General features: G+C 35.8%; 1 protein-coding gene across 2 annotated transcripts in view; it reads right to left on the reverse strand.

Annotated features, from left to right (window-relative positions):
* The window catches only part of LOC146000496 (uncharacterized), a 159,768-nt gene that overhangs the window by 114,477 nt on the left and 32,979 nt on the right, over positions 1 to 12,312 (reverse strand). The gene's annotated exons all lie outside the window — the stretch shown is intronic.

Raw genomic sequence — 12,312 nt, forward strand, 5'->3', positions numbered from 1 at the left:
CTTCCCACTAAAGCTTTTGTAGTAAATTGAGCATAAAAAGCTTCTCTTTGTTGTGAAATCTCATGCACTAATAAAGGTTTGCTCTTGCTTTTTTGTTTGAATTTTCATGTGATCATGAAGAATGCTCTTTCGACTTAAACCTTTGTTGCAAATTGAACAATGAAAAGGCTTCTCTTCATTGTGAATTATCACATGCTGTTTAAGATGTCTTACTGTACTAAAGCTTTTGTTACAAACTGAACAATGAAAAAGCTTTTCTGTAATGTGAATTGTCCTGTGTTCATGAAAATTGAACTTTCGAGTGAAACCTTTGTTGCAAATTGAACAATGAAAAGGCCTTTCTTTGTTGTGAATTCTTATGTGCTCATTAAGATCCTGCTTTCGACGGTAGGTTTTGTTGCAAATTGAACAATCAAAAGGCCTTTCGTTCCTGTGAATTCTCATATGTACATTATGATTTCCTTTTTGAGAGAAACCTTTGTTGCAAATGAAACATTTAAAAGGCTTTTCTCTTGTGTGAATTCTCACATGTACGTTAAGACTTCCTTCTTGAGAGAAACATTTGTTACAAAGGGAACAAACATATTGCTTCTTGATGTCATTAGTCCTGGCAATGCGAATATTCTCTGTTTTACTCTCCAAGGATTTAAGTGAAGGTTCAGGTTCCAGTATTCCCTGTTCACTGATAAATTCTGAATTAATATTTAGCTGCTCTTGTACACTTGATAATGGCAAGGGTGTTTCAGATCTTGAGATATCTTTCACCTCTAATAGCATTTCAATCTCATTTTTGATTTGATGCCTGTAAAATAAGAAAAAAAAATGGATGGAAATATGAATTATTTCATGACTACTATAACTTTACCATGTTAATATAGGAGTTTGTGCAGGAAAAAGTTCAGAATATAGACAAAAATAAAGATTAAAGAATATAATTGGAAGAATAAGTATCAACTTGTACGTTCGTAGAATATACTACATATAATTCTCATGAACTAATAAATGCATATTATTCAATTATTACATTTTTTTATTTCCTTACATTCATCTCTATTATTACAAGGGGTCTGGGTTAAATCCATGTTAGGTACATGTTGGTACTGTTCGACTATGAAAGATGTGCAAAACTATTCTGCAGATTGGGATAAATATATGAGTGGTTCAGAGCACAAGTGGTGTAACTTCATTGAAGACAGTTTTGAAAAAAAGTGCATTCATTAAAAATGGAAAAAAAATTAAAGTAACAAAATATTTTTATTTACATAGGATAGTGGGTTCCCAAATAAATTAATGTGTCGAAACAATACATATTATACAAAAAAAGTAAATAAAAGTATAAAAAAAAACATCATAAAAGTAAAATATTACAGAGGTATTTAGTTTCTGCACCGAACATTTTTACTAGTCCTTTACTTCAGCTTATAGTAGACTAGCTGATTACCCGTAGTTGCCCCGGTATTTATTTATCCCAATCTTGTATTAGACAGGAAAATAATGAATTCGAACTATAGTGTAAAATTTAACAATTTTAAATGTGATCGTAAATGTCACCAATTAGCCTAGCGACTCCGAAAACTATGGATTCGACACTAATCTAGATCATTTGTGGCATTTTATTTATCACCCACTCTCCCCTCCATGCTGATAGGTAATGAACTTTGAGTTGAACCACATTGAGAGTGTGACGAAAACTATGGATTCCATTTGCAACACAGCCTGAATGTTAGACAAACGGAGAAACCCTATCGTTGTGGGGATTGCTTAGTCTCACGGATGTCTGTCTGTGCCGAATTTAATATCGGTCGTTCTCGATTATTTTTACATGTCACCCCACCCCTACGGGTGGCAGGGGAGTCTTACGACAAAATATTATATCCAGATTGCAAGTGATACGTGTACCAATTCATTTTTCAGGTTATGTGCGACTTACTCACTTCATAAACAATAAATAAAATAAAATATTTATTTTTACTTACGTTTAGTGAGTGCGTATATGTTGAGTAATTAACAACGTTTCAGGCACCACTGTCCCCTTCTTCAGGTCGGTTTATCGGCTTCATGGCTGCCCACGAAGCTTCGTCAATAGCAATGGCAAGGATTAGGTTTACATGAATAGGATAAAATATTGGGATTCCATTACAACTGATCTGCTCTATTTTAAGAAAAAAAAACTATGTAAAATTTCCCCCTTTTTAAAATCTATTAAAACCCTACTGTTACACTTATTAAAAGAGAATCCCTCCGGCCATTTGTTGCTCACATGTTAACAGTCTATGTCTTCCTTGCAAATGCATGAGGTCGTGAGAGAATTAGATCTCTCCCCCCCCCCCTCTTATTCCCATCTGCATTACGTCATTCAAAAGTGAAATTGCATAGGACTCGAGCTTTGCGCTCTACATCTGGGGTAACCTTGAATCTGATTTCCTCACATTATAGCTTTTCCCATTCTTTTAGCATTCCTATCCAGAGTTCGTCAATGTTACCGTCTTCCCTATTAAGTTTATTTTCTCTATTCCTACATATAAATGATGCCTCATATACATTTCTTCTAAGTAATTTATCTTCCTCTCTAAGGACTTCCCGATCCTCATTCATGCTCTTCTTCCAAGACGTGCTCAGATAACCCAGTTCTGGGATTCCTTTCCCTGATATCCTTATCGTGTTCTTTCCAACGTATACCCATACTTCTGCCAGTTTGTCCAACGTATTCTTTTCTGAATTGGCATTTACTCTTATACATCCCTTTCTTCCTTTTTCCCTCCTTCTTTTTTATAGCTCGTGAAGTATTTCTCCAAGCTCCTGGGTGCTTTCATCCCACATTTAATGCCAAATTCTTTCAATCTTCTCAGACACTCCCCTAAAGTAGGGAATAGCCACGTACTTATATTTCATTATCACTTCATTTTTGTTACTAACATTACTGTTTTCCTTACTTTCTTCTTTAGAACATATCCTCCTTGCTTTGTGTAAATTCTTCCTCATTTTTATACCCATTCCTTCTACCTACATTATAAATCCAATCTATTTCTGCCTTTCCAATTGCAAACTTATGGTCTTTTTCCATGAATATACTCAAATCTGCAGATAATTCTTTATTTCTTAAATTGAGTACACTATTCTTCACATCATTATAATCGAAAAAGAGGAATTCACTATCACGGCCAAAGGAATTGGGGCCGCTTTAGATGATAGAGATGATAGAAGAGAGATTAATTAAGAGTAGGTTACACGACATTATGGAACAGCAAATCCAAAAATAAAATAAAAAGGGGTTCAATAGGAAGGAGGGAGAGAAGAGTAAGAGATTTATAAAGAGGTTGAATAGCGTTAGAAAGTGGGTGAGGGAAAATGACGTATTTATAATACGATCCAATAAGGAAAACAAAATGGTCGTATTGCATAAGGAAGAGTATAAGAGTAAATTAGAGGAATGCTTTTTAAATACTGACTATAAGAAGGCACATAAAGACCCTATCAACAAAATAAGAAGGGATACAAAAAAGGAAATTGAAATTAGCATAACATTAAGTAGGACTGAGAAAAAGAGACTAATCGAGAAATGCAAAAAGGGGACTATCCCAGTGGCATTTGGAATACCCAAAATGCACAAGAAAGGGGTTCCACTAAGGCCAATTATACCGACGTACTCACACCCGGAATATGGCTTAGCAAAAATTCTTGTTGGGAGAATTAAAAAAGTAAAGAAAAACACGACATATAGTGTTCTGAATGCAGTGGAAGTTAAAAGGGAAATCGAGAATATTGAGATTGATAATGAAGATGAAATTGCAAGCTTTGACATAATTAATCTGTACCGCAGTGTGCCAAGGGAAAAAGCTGCTGATTGTCTACATAGGTAGCTTATGGGTAACGGAATTGATGTGATAACTGATTGGGAATACGTCAAATGGTTTAATAAAGTTGCGCGGTATAATTATTTCTATTGTAACAAAAAAAAATGCAAAAAGGACTAGCCATGGGGAACCCCATATCAGGGATATCATCAAGCATTTTTATTCACTTCATTGAGAACACAGCATTGAGCACATTAGAGAGTAAGGTCAAATTTTATGGGAGATATGTGGATGATATTTTGGTTATCGGGAAAGAAGGAAGTTTGGACAGCCTATATAAAAATCTAGGGGACCAAGAAGCAAGTATTAAATTCACTAGGGAAAATATGAAGGATAATAAAATTAACTTCCTAGACTTAGAGATTCGCAAAATAGGTACATAAATAAGAACAGCCTTTAGCAGGAAAAATGTACATCAACAAGGAACTTGCCCACGCCAGTAGGATTAAATATAATGTCTTCCTAAACTTCTTCATACCTGCTATTAGATTATGTACCAGTAAAGAGAGTTTGAAAAGGGAAATAGATTGGATTTATAATGTAGGTAGAAGGAATGGGTATAAAAATGAGGAAGAATTTACACAAAGCAAGGAGGATATGTTCTAAAGAAGAAAGTAAGGAAAACAGTAATGTTAGTAACAAAAATGAAGTGATAATGAAATATAAGTACGTGGCTATTCCCTACTTTAGGGGAGTGTCTGAGAAGATTGAAAGAATTTGGCATTAAATGTGGGATGAAAGCACCCAGGAGCTTGGAGAAATACTTCACGAGCTATAAAAAAGAAGGAGGGAAAAAGGAAGAAAGGGATGTATAAGAGTAAATGCCAATTCAGAAAAGAATATGTTGGACAAACTGGCAGAAGTATGGGTATACGTTGGAAAGAACACGATAAGGATATCAGGGAAAGGAATCCCAGAACTGGGTTATCTGAGCACGTCTTGGAAGAAGAGCATGAAATTGAGGATCGGGAAGTCCTTAGAGAGGAAGATAAATTACTTAGAAGAAATGTATATGAGGCATCATTTATATGTAGGAATAGAGAAAATAAACTTAATAGGGAAGACGGTAACATTGACGAACTCTGGATAGGAATGCTAAAAGAATGGGAAAAGCTATAATATGAGGAAATCAGATTCAAGGTTACCCCAGATGTAGAGCGCAAAGCTCGAGTCCTATGCAATTTCACTTTTGAATGACGTAATGCAGATGGGAATAAGAGGGGGGGGGGGGAGATCTAATTCTCTCACGACCTCATGCATTTGCAAGGAAGACATTGACTGTTAACATGTGAGCAACAAATGGCCGGAGGGATTCTCTTTTAATAAGTGTAACAGTAGGGTTTTAATAGATTTTAAAAAGGGGGAAATTTTACATAGTTTTTTTTTCTTAAAATAGAGCAGATCAGTTGTAATGGAATCCCAATATTTTATCCTATTCATGTAAACCTAATCCTTGCCATTGCTATTGACGAAGCTTCGTGGGCAGCCATGAAGCCGATAAACCGACCTGAAGAAGGGGACAGTGGTGCCTGAAACGTTGTCAATTACTCAACATATACGCACTCACTAAACGTAAGTAAAAATAAATATTTTATTTTATTTATACATGTACCAAGTTTGGTTGAAATTGCTCCAGGCATTCGAGAGTTATGCCGGAACAAACAAATATACACACCCACACACACACACACACATACATCCCTTTTTATATACAGGGTGTCATTTGAATGGCACCTACGGACCACGGAAACGTATAGAGGACATTAAAACAAACAACTTTTCTCAGTAACATTTTTCTAGGAGCATCATTTCGGCGCTACAGTCGTTCAAGAAAGCCCATTTTGCCACCTGAAAGCTGGCAACCACACACAACATTTGAATGCATTTGTGACATCATATCCCATCGCGAAGCGATGCGTTCCAGGGTTGCCACAAACACACATATTATGTGAAGAATGACATAGCTACAATCAGCCACATTATGTACCGTAAAACAAAACGAGAAAACACTTTCTGTAACCTAACAGGAAGTAAACAAACGATACAAAAAATGGTAGAAAGAAAATAGAATTAAAGTGGAAGTAGTCATATCGAATTTTGTTTCAGCTTACATGTCAAATATTTGCAAATCTAGTTACCAAGTTGGTATCTACAATTTAGTCTACCCACTTCATCCTTCTGATACTAATTGTCTGTGACACACTGAACAGATGATAAAATAAAAATGAAAGAACTCAAAATTCCAATGGTAAGCAACACATAATATAATGTATATTCAGGACATTATGAGGCAAGTGGCAAAAAAAAAAAAAAAAAAAATACTAGAGTTTGGTATCCAATTAAAGATTAGCCAGTAGGCCTACATAAAAATGAATTAGATCACAATTTGGCTTATTCAATTCTACGTTAAGCTATGATAAACAAATTTCTTTTTGAGTATGATTTAGATTTTTATCGCCATAAAAACAAAAAAGCAACAGTTTTTCTTGTGATTGATTGATTGATTGATTTGCTTTATTTTACTTCGTTTTTTGTTCCACTTTGGGCTAAATTGTGAAGATGGGGGTGAGTGATGACATGATGAAATTGATGAATGGACACTCATAAACATCCATGCCCAGGCCGGGATTCAAACCCGGGATACCTGGTGTCGTAAAGTGATGTGCTAGCAACTCTGCCACAGAGGTTGAAGTGTTTCTTGTGTTTAAAATGATCGCACTTTTCGAAATTCCATAAATAATAAAACTCGTGGTTTGATCATAAAGAAATTCAAATACAGTGCAGGTAGAAAGGTTTTAAATACAATTCTTAATTTTCAGATTTTTAAAATCGGTCAAAAAAGGTACAGGTAAAAGATAAAAAGGAAAAGTTCCCTATGCATCTTGTATGATAGTCATGTGTTAGTTATATTGTAAATGTCATATTGAAAACATGGTGCTTTACGTGCATTGCAGCCAGCATTTGTTTCTTTTTTTTTACTTGTGTATGTGTACGTGTAAAGTCGTTATACAACAAACAATCAGCAGACTTCAGTGATTACACAGATTCATCCAGCAGTGCTGCCGCATCGACCAACAGCAACACCCAGAGAGCATCGCTTCACAGTGCATCATAGAGTGCTGCAGAAAACACTTTAGCGACTTGGCAACCCCACACCAAGCTGGTCAGTTACAGGCACCTTTTCTTATGTCTGGCTCCTTTAATGTCAATTTCAATCCCTTAATTTCCTTGCATCCCATAATAAACATGCACAGCAATGGAAGAATTGCAAACATTAGTAAAGCAAAGGGGAACCTAAAAGGGCAGATGACAAGAATGCAAACACTTGTACGTGCTTTTGACATTGAACATGGTAATGTAGAAGAAATACGCAACCGTTTAGAGCACTTAGAAACAATATGGGATAAGATTCAAGACGTGCGGCAAAAGATGGACATCTTGTCTACCGATTCATGTCAGGAAGAGGTTTTGGGCAGAAATAGAACACCTGTACTTTTTGCTTAAGTCAACAATGAGAACGATTATTAAAGATCATGAACTCGATAACACAGCAAAGTTGCAAAACAATGTAATATCAGCTTCACGTTCACACTTGAAACTTCCAACAGTGCATTTACCTACCTTTGAGGGGAATTATAAGCATTGGCTGGCATATGAAGATACGTTTTGTTCACTTACTCATGACAACAAAGACATTCCGCAAAGCGAAGCGAACTACAAAGTTGCATGGAGCTGCTATTAGAAAGATATTCAAATAAAAGGTTGATTGCAGCTTTGTACATTGATGAAATCCTTCACATTAAATGCGTGCATAAAGAAAATGCGACAGAACTCAGGGAATTCGTCAATACAGTGACGAGTAATTTAAATGCACTTTGAGCGATACAAACACACACGTCCTTAGAAGACATGACTCTTACACATCTTGTTTAACAAGTGACGTTGCAACCAGAAAGGTTTGGTTTGGTTTGATTTGGTGTTTTAAGTCGACTTTGTGCACAGTAAGGCTAATTGGGACGGGACCCACAGTTTAAAGTGGGACCCGAACCACTATGTGCCTCCACCGGGTATCGAACCCGGGGCAACCAGAAAGGCATGGGAATTACAATGCACAGAATCTTAGTTTCCCACTTTGAAGGACTTTTTGTCATTTTTAGAAAAAAGATGCCAAGCGTTATAATCCATCAAATATATGGTCAATTCTACTTTTGATAACAAACAAGCAGGCAAGAAACCATATGTTAATGCAAATCAAGACAAATTTACAAGAGCATATGTCACCATGTCATTCCCAACATGTCGATACTGTAAATTACCACACACTATTTACAAATGTAAAGACTTCATTAATGCAAATCAAGTGCAGAAATATCAGTGTTTGTGAGACAATAATTTGTGTACTAATTGTCTAAAAAAAGGGTATTTTTCAAGCGTATGCAAGTCAAGCTAAATGAAAGAAGAAAAGTGCCAAATGAAGAGGAGGAGGAGAAAAGGCCTGAAGAACAAGATATTATAGATGTAGAACAAGAAGTAATTACATGGAAAGAGTTAAAGAAGGCTATTGGTAGAATGAAACTAGGAAAGGTAGCTGGTCATTATCACAGAGGTAGGTATTTCACTACTCAGTGTGCCTGGCAAAGTCTATTCAAGAATTTTGGAAAATAGATTAAGACAAGAAATAGAGGATAAACTAGAGGAAACACAGAGTGGATTCAGACCAGGTAGAGGTGTCCAAGATCACATATTTACAATAAGGCAAATAATAGAGAAAATTATATATATATATATATATATATATATATATATATATATATATATATATATATATATATATATATCTTAAATGAAAAACAATGTTCTGGATGAAACAGCAACATTAGCATGTCGATTTTCTTTTTCTGGTTATCTTTATAATTAATTCTCAAACTATTTTCATCTTCACACTTATCGACTTGCAACTGTTCAAATTTCATACATAATACATTGTTACATTGTTTATCTGGATGCACTGGGCAAGATGCTTCATGACTTCTTGGGGGAAATACAAGTTTTATTCATAAAGTACAATTAAAACTTTACTTTCAAGACAACAGAATCGTCTTTCGGAAAATAAAGTGAACAGACTCTCACATTCTTTGCAATTTCCTTGCTGCATTTCAATGTTATCCCCCATGCCAATCTTCTGTCAATCAATTGTTTTCCATGATTTCTTTATTACAAATTTCATTTTGTTGATTCCACGGGGTGGAAACACAATTAAACTTTTCACTTGTCCTGACTCACAAAACGATTTAGGGCAAAAAACTGAACAGTAAACATTACTCTTTCCAACATTTCCCATGCTATGAACAACTTCAACACAACATAGTATCCTACATAGAGTAGTTCCGGAAAATCCCACCAGATGTTGTATCGGATAATTTTAATCGCAAATAGCAAAACACAAGTAACACTTGGAACACTAAACACTTAAAAAATATGACAAATGAAATTGCATAGTTACTGAAATAGAATGTGGTTAAGAAATTCACATGTTAGGTGCAAAGCCATGTGTTTCAGTTGCCGCTCCAGCGCTGTGAGCTGATAGGAAACCAAAGTGCCATTATACCATGTCTTGTCTTGTTAACAAAGCTCCGCAAAATTTCCAAAAAAAATGCCAGAAATGTGTGGATGCATGAGGACAACATTTCCAACAACATCCCTTGCAACAAGGTACGTGCTTATTTTGATTGTCATTGATTTGCTTTTGTGTTATTTTTGGCTAATTTGAGAAGATGAGGATGAGTGGTGATATGATGAAATTTGATCACTCCCAAACATCCATGCCCAGGCTGGGATTCGAACCTGGGACCCCTGGCATCGTAGCACAATGTGATAACCACTCCAACACGGGAGACACTGTGATTTTAATTGTAACTGTAAGTTTGATAACATGAAGTCATTTTGAAGCTAGTGGTTTCCGTAGTAGAGATATCACACGGGATTTGACGGAAGTTGTCACCTGGCTGCCTGCCAACAGGCGGCTCAAGCATTAAAAAAAACACTGCAGGAAGGGTTCTACTTTGAAAACTGAACTGACAGTAACAATTATCAAAATAGAGCATTTCTTTAGTGAAATTTGTGCACATTTAATGTGCGAGCTGGACAGAAGTGCAATCTTCGTGGGGACAATGTCCCTGTTTAAAATTACAATAGTTGCAAAAGTGTTATCATTGTTTCTGTATTATTTTGGTTCCTATGGTACAAATAGAATTTTACGAGTGTGCGGTTCTTGTAATAATATGTCGAAATTTTTACTTTCTGCAAAATTTTGGGTTTTGTTAGTTTGCCAAAGAAACCAGTAGTAGAGCTCAAATATTTTCTGTCAAAACTTTGGATGTATATGTTATATCTAAAAAAATATATATAGCTCTAATATTACATTACTTCCTTACTAAAAAAATTTTAAACTTTGATTTTTGTTCAAAATTGAATATTAATTTTGTCCTTAAATTTCAGCCATTTTTATTAGAGATTGTGAAAAAAGGCACAGAACATAGAATAAAGCTTGAAATGTACTGAAAACTATGTTTGTTACCTCAGTTTTCTATAATTTTTCTTAACTGAGTTATCATAATTATCGCAACTGTCTGAAAAGAGTGAAAATACCCAAACTCATGAAACAACAAATGACCAACATTCTTAAACAAAGTCAAGTTTTAGAAAAATAATGCCTGCTTTGAACTACCCCTGCTTAGGTGTTAGAACAAGAAAAATATTGAAAATTTTAAAAGTGAACAAGCACCCAGTGCTGGACCATTTGGTATGAACTGACGACCCGTATGCATTCTGCACAAAAACTCTGATCTTAGTACAATTTCTGTGAACTAAACGTGGAACGAGGATGGTGGCACTGGCTGCCGAAATTAATAGAAAATTACTTTAAAACAGCTTCGCGGAAAACGTGAGTACCTGAATGAAAAGTGGGTGAACATCATAGTAATGCTTCTCCCACTATTCAACATTTCTAACAATATTGTGTGTACTCATATTAGTGTTATTTCGTGAGTGTTTTAGGGTCATTTGTCAAAAAAATAGCTCTATGCCAGTTGAAACTTGCTTCATGCACCCTATACTGAGACCTGTGATATTTTTACTATGAAAAATATTTCCTTTTTGATTCTTTAATACATATTATGTCTGACATGTATTGATTATGCTGTGTAACAATTTTCATTGTGGTAAAACCTAGGACTCTCAAACAATTTCCCAAAGTTGAGTGTCTTTTTCATCACAACATATTACTTTATTTAAAAATTATTCTACTTTCTGAGTAGGTAAGAGTGGTAACACAGTTATTTTCTGTTAGGACTGTCATTCTCCTCACCAACAATACCTAAATTACACAATACTCCACATAGTTTCCGAGATATGGCATGTTCTGTGTCACATGGTGAGTTCGTTCGTCCCCCCAATTTCTGAAAATCTTCAAATATTCAAAAATTTGTAACTTTCAAAATATTTGTTGGACAAGTTTAATATTACATATTTGTATTGGACCAAGTATCTGTCAGTAAAAAAACATGAAGAAAATCCATCACTATGAAGCAACTTTTTGTCTTTCCATTGGGTGATTTCACATGGAATGACCCATGGTGATACCATACAAGATGCGAGACTCCACATATGGAAGCACCCAACATTATTTCTTTGTAGGTGCAGCACCTAAAGGTCCGAGTTCTAGTAATTATACACCAGCCTGGAATTTGGAATACTGGATACTCTGAAACCAACAACTGCCCTCAGTGTTTCCATACACATCATCCTTGTGCAGCCACAGATTCAAGCATTTTTTCAGCTTTGGAGAGTTTGCTTCAATTTCAGCTTGAGGTCCAGGAGGAACATGTTTCATCATGAAAGTGTAATTTCTGGACCTCTAGCTTTTCGTCCGTGGCTGTGTTCTACCAATTGAAACCACACACTTGGTTTCCATTCCTGGTCAAGCCTGCATTTCTCAAGTTTATAACCTGTATATGCCAAATCATAAGTTAAAAAAACATAGTTTAAAGATGGGTGTGACTAACAGTATACTTTTAGTGGCAAGATACAATAAATGATATGCATGATGACTTGTAAGTGATAAGGTACAGTTTTGAACCTTTGTACTTTCATGCTCATTTTCAGTACACCTACTAAGGATTCAAGAGCAGTGGTGGTCCAGTCGGTATGGTGTCCGACTTCCACGTGGGAGAGCCGGGATCGATTCTCGGGGTGTGTGATCTAAGGTCGGAATTTTTCCGGCCTTGTCCCTGCATAAAATGGTTCTGGGGTTGACCCAGCCTCAAATCAATGGGTATCTGGGGGGCAACTGTAGGAGGTAAAGGCAGCCTAAGCATGATGCTGACCACATCACCTCCAAAATGGCCGACACCGAAAATGTGTGGGACCCTACCCCACATCACCTAAATGTGCCTTCATG

This window comes from Lepisma saccharinum, chromosome 16 (assembly GCF_977018435.1).
Source record: "Lepisma saccharinum chromosome 16, izLepSacc3.1, whole genome shotgun sequence".
Taxonomy (NCBI): Eukaryota; Metazoa; Arthropoda; class Insecta; order Zygentoma; family Lepismatidae; genus Lepisma; species Lepisma saccharinum.